The 7,728-nt window shown below is 37.2% G+C and overlaps 1 pseudogene; it reads left to right on the forward strand.

Annotated features, from left to right (window-relative positions):
* The first annotated feature begins 5,163 nt into the window (after positions 1-5,163).
* Positions 5,164-5,815, forward strand: LOC137756929 (glutathione S-transferase Mu 4 pseudogene; annotated as a pseudogene).
* Positions 5,816-7,728: the final 1,913 nt, after the last annotated feature.

Genomic DNA, 7,728 nt, shown 5'->3' on the forward strand with positions numbered 1-7,728 from the left:
TGTGTGTCATGCCCAGTGTCCGTGGTTTCCTGAGAGAAAAGTGAGATCTCATAATGCAGACAGGTTGACTGAGGTCCCCTCACCATTTGTTGGTTCTATTCCAGGGTACTGAAGTTCCCATGAGACTGGTTAAGTGGATTTGACGGCTATATTTTCTTGCAAAGTAGAAACTACATATTGAAACTGTATATTGAAATGAAATGAGTGACCTTGAAAATCTTTTCTACCACACACAAATTCACTGGCTATGCCAAAGCAAAATGTGAAAAAGAGCTGTTGAACTTATTTTTGCTCTTCTTTTTACAGTTTAGATTATTCATTTGAGACCCCTCTTCTTTAATAATACAAGCATTTATGCTATACATTTCTCCCTAATTATAGATAATTGTGGACAACACATGGGTAGATCTTGTTTTTTTAATCCAATCTGCCAATTGTCTTTTAATTGGTGTATGGACCATTTTAGCTGCATCTCACAAATTTTGTTATGTTGTATTTTCATTTTTTGCTCAGTTCAAAATATTTTCTAATCTCCCTTGGGACATCCTTTTTGATCCATGGATTATTTTGGAGTGTGTTAATTTCTAAAGGTTTGGGGATTTTCAAGATGTCTTTCCGTAATTAATTTCTAGTTTAATTCCATTATTGTTAAAGAACATACTTTGCATCATTTTAATTCTTCTAAATTTGTTAAGTTTTGTTTTAGTACCCAGGGTATAGTCTATATCATTGAACATTCTATGTGCACTTGAAAAAAGTGAGCACTTTGCTGTTGTTAAGTGAATTTTTCTATAAATAAATGTCATTAGGTTCAGGTGATTGATAAGTTTGTTCAGTTCTCTTACATCCCTGCTGAATTTCTGTATACTTGTTCTGTCAAGTACTAAGAGAGGAGTGAAATTTTTTCACCTGTAATTGTGAATTTATCCATTTCTCCTTTCAGTTCTATCAGATTTTGCTTCATGTATTTTGAAGCTCTGTTTGGTGCATACATACACATTTAGAACTCTTATGTCTTTTAGTGAGTTGATCCTTTTACATTATGTAATGTCACTTTTTAATCTCTGGTAATTTTCTTTGCTTTTAAATCTACTTTTCCTGATATTAATATAGAATTTTTATACCATGAGTAAATAAAAATAGATTTTTTTTTTAAAATAGATTTTTGATAATATTATTTTATATTGTATCATCTTAAGTTTCTGTTTCATGTATGTTATACAGTGTATGGAATACTTAAGCACACAGTGGTTGTATAATGTATGTAAAATATAAGTAGTATATAATAGTGCTTGCAGATGTATTATTTAAAAGTTTGGAGACCATTTTTCTAAACTTGCATAATCCAAAGTGTACTGTAACTTGCACTGTTTTCACAGAATGCTAACTGATATTATGAATAAATATAAATAATATGAAGGTTCTCATAGTCTTACAAGGATAGGAAATGCTGCATTAAGCAGAACTGAACATGTTTCTTTGCTACATGACCTCTTGGAGCCTTTATGGTGCCAATATGTATGATGACTCCCAAGAGGGACACAGTATGCAGTATTCTCCAAGCTCTGGTTCTAGGAAGAGGTTTGTTAGCCTTATTTTGTGATCAGTCTGTGTGCCTCACAGTAGCCAGACTTATGGTAAAAATACCGCATTTGGCTTTTTGTGTGTTTGTAATGTCTTGCTAGCATCAAGTTACCAGTATGTTTTCTTCATCCTAAGTAAAGAGTAGTATCACTTTATTTTCCCGAAAGAAGTGAAATTGTATTGGGCAATTAATCAAATTCTGACCAGATTGGAAGTATGAATTACTTTTATTAATCTACAATAAATCTAAAATAATATCAAAATATTCACTACTTTATTTGAAGGTCTAACCAAATAGTGAGATAACACTCTCTCTCTCCCTCTCTCTCTCTCTCTCTCTCTCTCTTCCCCCCTCGCTCTCTTGCTCCATATACATATATATATATGGATTCTGTTGCAGGCTAAAGTTTGAGAAGCATTGTGCTACTATAATGCATTTAAAAATTTTTGGATTGCAACCTACAGTAATAAATGCATTTTATTTTATTCTTATTTATTTATTTATTTATTTTTATTTATTTATTTTGGCTGCGTTGGGTCTTCATTGCTGTGCGCAGGTTTTCTCCAGTTGCAGCAAGCAGGGGCTACTCTTCATTGTGGTGCGCGGGCTTCTCATTGCAGTGGCTTCTCTTGTTGCGGAGCACGGGCTCTAGGCGCGTGGGCTTCAGTAGTTGTGGCTCATGGGCTTAGTTGCTCCATGGCATGTGGGATCTTCCCGGACCAGGGATTGAACCCGTGTCCCCTGCATTGGCAGGCGGATTCTTAACCACTGTGCCACCAGGGAAGCCGCATAAATGCATTTTAAATGGTATCCCAGTACACATCTATATTACATTCTCTCTATTTATACAACTGAAACCAAATTTCCATGAAACCATAGTAGCCCTGAATATGCACCATGATGTTTTCTAGTCTTTACCATCTCATTCCATTTCATTAAAAAAAATATGAATCATGACCCTTAAAATGAATCAATTTTACAATCCATTAATGGATTATGACCTGCATGCAGTATGAAAAACACTGATCTCATGTCCTGTCCTGTGCTGTAGAGGCTGGATTATTGAAATCTATGTTCCACAGACTCCCTTGCAACTGGGTTCTGCATGTATATAACTCATGTAAGATGGAAGGCAGAGTTTTTTTTGAAGAAGCATTAACAGAGCTCCCAATGTCAAGTAACCAACTTCATGGGTATTGAGGGGCAGGGTGTGGGGTTTCAGTTTTCCTGGCGTGGATCATAGCAGGTATGGTGTGGTTCTGCAGTAGCGCTGGTAATAATGGTGTCCTGATTACAGCAGCTTTTTGATTATGGCAGTGGCTATAAGTTTCTGGAGCTAGAAGCTTCCTGATGTAGAGGAAATAGCAGATTTGAATTTTAGCTAGATCAGTGCTACTCAAAGTGTGGTCCGCGTATCAATGTTAGTCCAAGAACAGTTTGTTACTTATCTGCAGTTAGTACAGAAATTGACATTAAGTATTTTTAAAGTTTTATTGCAATTTGACATTGCTGCCACATTCAAAGGAGTGATCAGTTGACTTTGACAAAGTATGGGTCTGTCATCTATTGGAAAAAATTATCACGGTAATCTTTCACCATAGGTGGTTTAAGAAGCACTGAGCTAGATTATTCTGGAGGTTATATGGACATTGAAATGAAGGTAAAGAAATAGGGAGATTTCCAGTCAGGATGACACAGTGATTTCATGTTTTATATACCCCTCTGGTCCAAACATATAGCAGAGAGAGATAAAATGTAAAAATAGAAAACCAAAAAAGATACAGCCAGCTCTAAAAACAAGAAAATGGAACAGAAAGCAAAGCAGTAGCACTGGACTTGCTGAGTTCCAGGTTGAGAAGCAGAAAAAAGCATCCAGGATTTTGGTGACTGTGAAGTATAAATTTCTTCGTTGATGATATGTTGGTAGTAAGCTCAGTGTTGTCTACAAATCTCTTTCTTTCAACTGATCTTAAAAGATTGCTATTTTCTCTCAGCTCCCCATTGTCCTCCTTATCTTTTGGATAAAGAGTATGAAGTCAGTCTATATTTAATCTGCCAGTTTTTTTCCCAGATAGTTTTTAAGATATTCTCTTGGTCTTTGGAATACTGAGGTTTCCCTATGATGTGTCTGAGTGTGTTTTGGGGATTTATTTTTACTTATCCAGCTTGATATTTAGTATGATTCTCAATGTCATTATCTTTTCAAATATTATCTTTCTTTCATGCTCTGTGTTCTCTTCTTTTGGAACTTCTATTAGAGATATGGTGAACATTCTTATTCTATTCTCTAAGTCTTAATTGTGCTTTTACATCTTTTATTTCCTTTTCAGTTGTACTCCATGTAGGTAATTTCTTTCATACTATTTTTCTAGTTCAGCATCACCCGCTTCAGCTATGTATAGTGTGTTAACATATCCATTGAGTTGGTAATTTCAAAAACTATATTTTTTTATTTCTGAAATTTTCATTTTGCTGGTTTTCAAATCTTTCTGTTTGTTTTGTTGGTAGCAGTATTTCCCTCCATGATTTTTAATTTCTTATTTTTTTTTAGCCAATTTAATGTGCTTAGGAAGTATATGTATAATTCCATTATATGAAGTTCAAAAGAATAGTACTCTTCATGTTTTTTTTTATGCTGATTCTTATTCATGGTGGCCTGTTTTCTTGTATTGGTTGTAATTTTTTATTATGAGCTCATGCTTGGTGGAAGGGGAGAAAATATTTATGCGTGGAAATCCTTTGTGGCCCATTTTGAGAATGAGTCCCTTCACAGAAATCTTACATTTTCTCTTCTAGGCCTCTTGAAGTGTAATCAAACTGAGACTACTTTTCCAATTTTATACTGATTTCTAAGGAGTTTCTTGGATCATTCAATGTGTTAGGATAAGAGAGAATATCTTTATTTATTTTTTGTTTATTATTTTTTTGAGTCCCTGTTTTCAATTCTTTTTTAAAAATTGAGTTATGGTAGATGTACAATATTATATGTTACAGGTGTACAATATAGTGATTCACAATTTTTTAAAGTTATACTCCATTTATAGTTATTATAATATACTGGCTATATTCCTTGTGTTATACAATATATCCAGAGAATATCTTATTCATAAGTATGGTATATCACTCAATGGGATCTGATTCTCCAGATTTCCAATGTGTGAGTGTGTGGGGTTTCCCCATAGCACCAAACAATTCTCCAGATACCAGCTGGGGGTCCTATGATTCAACTCAGTTCTGACACTATCTATCTACCCGGAGATAGCATCAGATTCCATAGGTTAAGGGTTCAGTCCCACAAGACTGTCCCCCCCCCCAACACAATTCAGATACCAATTGCAAGCCCAGGTTGTCACCTGTACTTCTGACCAACTGACTATAAATCAGAGGTTCCCATGACCCCCTCCTTGGGTTTTATTAATTTGCTAGAGCGGCTTACAGTCCTCTGGTTCCTTCCTTCCTTCCTTCTTCCCTATAACTTTTTATTTTGATATAATTTCTAACTTAAAGAAAGATTGCAAGGATGAAGTTTCAGCCTAGCTCCACTGAGGCCATTCCTTGAGTCCACAGAAATCTAAACCATGGCCATGAACTTGGGTTACTGGAACATTCACAGGCTGGCTCATACCATCTGCCTGCTTCTGGAATACAAAGACTTAAACTATGAGGAAAAGAAGTACATGGTGGGGGATGCTCCTGACCATGACAGAAGCCAGTGGCTGAATGAGAAATTGAAGCCAGGCCTGAACTTTCCCAATCTGCCCTGTTTAATTGATGATGCTCTTGAGATCACCCAGAGCGATGCCATCTTTTGCTACATTGCTTACAAGTACAACCTATGAGGGGAGACAGAAGAGAAGATTCATGTGGACATTTTTGAGAACTAGGTTATAGACACCTCCAATTAGCTGGTCAGTGTCTGCTACAGCCCTGACTTTGAGAAACTGAAGCCTAAGTACTTGGAGGAGCTCTGTGAAAAGATGAAGCTCTTCTCACTTTCTGGGGAAGAGTCCATGGTTTGTAGGAGACAAGGTCACCTCTGTGGATTTTCTTGCTTATGACAGTCTTGACCTGCACCATATATTTGAGCCCTAGTGCCTGGATGCATTTCCAAACATGAAAGACTTCATTGCCCACTTAGAAGGCCTGAAGATGATTTCTGCCTACATAAAGTTCAGCTGCCTTTGCCCAGGCCCTGTGTACATAAAGATTGCTGTGTTGAGCAACAAGTAGAGTCCTGTAAGACCAGAAGATAAGAGCTGTCCCTGCTTCACTGGGGCCCTGAAGAAAAGCTGGACCTCCCTGTACCCCCAGAATCATCCCTCTTGTTCCTTTCTCCTTCTTCTCTTTCCCCTCCCCCATCCCTCAGGCCTTATTAGACCCCTGCCCCTCCTCTAATCCCTGTTCATCTTGGCCCTTTAAAGGTTTACTGCACCTTACTTTTCTTTAGCAATTCCCCACCCCCCCAATCTTATCCTTCCTGCATAAGCCAACCAGACCATCCTTCCCTTCAGTGGTTGCCTCTGCTTTGAGGTACCTGATTGGACCCTTCTCCAGTAGAGCTCAGCCCTGAGCTCCCCAACACTGCTCTGAAGGCCAGTATTGGCCTGATGTGGAGACCCTGCTCCCCCAGCATGGTCCCTGCCCCAGCCCTGCCTGATCCCCAGTAAAGCCTTCTCTCTCTCTCTCTCTCTCTCTCTCTCTCTCACACACACACACACACACACACACAGAGTTTATGAAGTAATGTACAAGAGAAGAAAATCCTAGACCTATCTCATGAAGCAAATGTTACCATATCAAACCCAACAGCACTAAAACTAAATAAATAAATAAAAGCATCTCAACCGTACTAATCACATTTTTTATTTTCTGTATTTTATATGAGGCTTTGACATCTCGGGACCTTGCTAATCCTGAAGAGACTACCCCTTTCAGAGCTAGCTAATTCCTAGAGATATTAAACTTGCCTGCCAGGATGTCTTTGATATGCAAACCAACCAATCCATAGTCCATGCTCCCAACTACCTCCTTTACTGAACTCTCACACACCAAGCCAATATTCCCCCTGCCCTAAATCACTCCAGGGGCAGGTACAGGACAACTGAGGACCACCCTCATAGCCCAGAGCCCACTGAAATTATTCAAACTAACCAATGCTAAAATGCTTAACTTCTCTTGCCTTTTTCTTCCCACCAAAACAACAATGAAGGCTTGTGCTCATATTTTTCCCTTGTTCCTTCTGCCTCCTAACTGACCCTAGTGCTTCCCCATGTTGCCCTGCATGGTGTGACATGTCCTCTTCTCTTGGAAACTGTGAGTAATAAGCTCTTATTTCAAAGGCAGTTGTCTCCATATCTGTCACTTTACCATACCTGATTAAAACAAATCCCCAGAAGATTTCAAGACATCAACCAAGTAGAGTTTATCCCAGAAACAAAATGATAATTAATTATCAGAAAATCTATTAAAGTGATATACCACACTAAAAAAAAAACACAGTCCTGTGATCATATCACTTGAGCAGAAAAAGCACTCGATAAAATTCAGTCAAATGTATCCATCCAAAACCTAGGGCAAACATATATTTAATTGTGACACTTTTGACATATTCCCATAAAGTCAGGATTTCAATAAACATTAATAAATGCTTCAGTCCTACATTATATTGAAGTTATTAACCAATGCAAAAAGTCAAGAAAAACAAAGTGTATCCAAACTGGATTAGGAAGAGACAAGCTGTTTTTATTTGAAGACTGTGTGATAGTCCACGTAGAAAATTCAGGAAAATTCAAGAGAACCTACACATAAATTATTAAAACAAATAAGAGGTTTGCTGGATAAAATATCAACCTATAAATCCAACTGAAGTCCTCAGGGTGCCTTCAAATTGTATTTTATAACACATAATACCTAGTGAAAAGCAAATTTCAGAAATATTCATGTGGCTTGGTCTCACATATAAAGTTTAAAACCTGAAAAATAATACTATATATGTTCTAGGGATGTATACAGATATAATCATTTAACTAAAGCTTGCATGATAATGACAAATTCTAAATTCATGATACTGATTGTCTCTGGGGAGAAAAGGGAGAAAATGAGATTAGGGGTGGTAACACATGGAACTTCACCTAGATCTATTA

Source organism: Eschrichtius robustus, chromosome X (genome assembly GCF_028021215.1).
Source record: "Eschrichtius robustus isolate mEscRob2 chromosome X, mEscRob2.pri, whole genome shotgun sequence".
In the NCBI taxonomy this organism is placed as follows: domain Eukaryota; kingdom Metazoa; phylum Chordata; class Mammalia; order Artiodactyla; family Eschrichtiidae; genus Eschrichtius; species Eschrichtius robustus.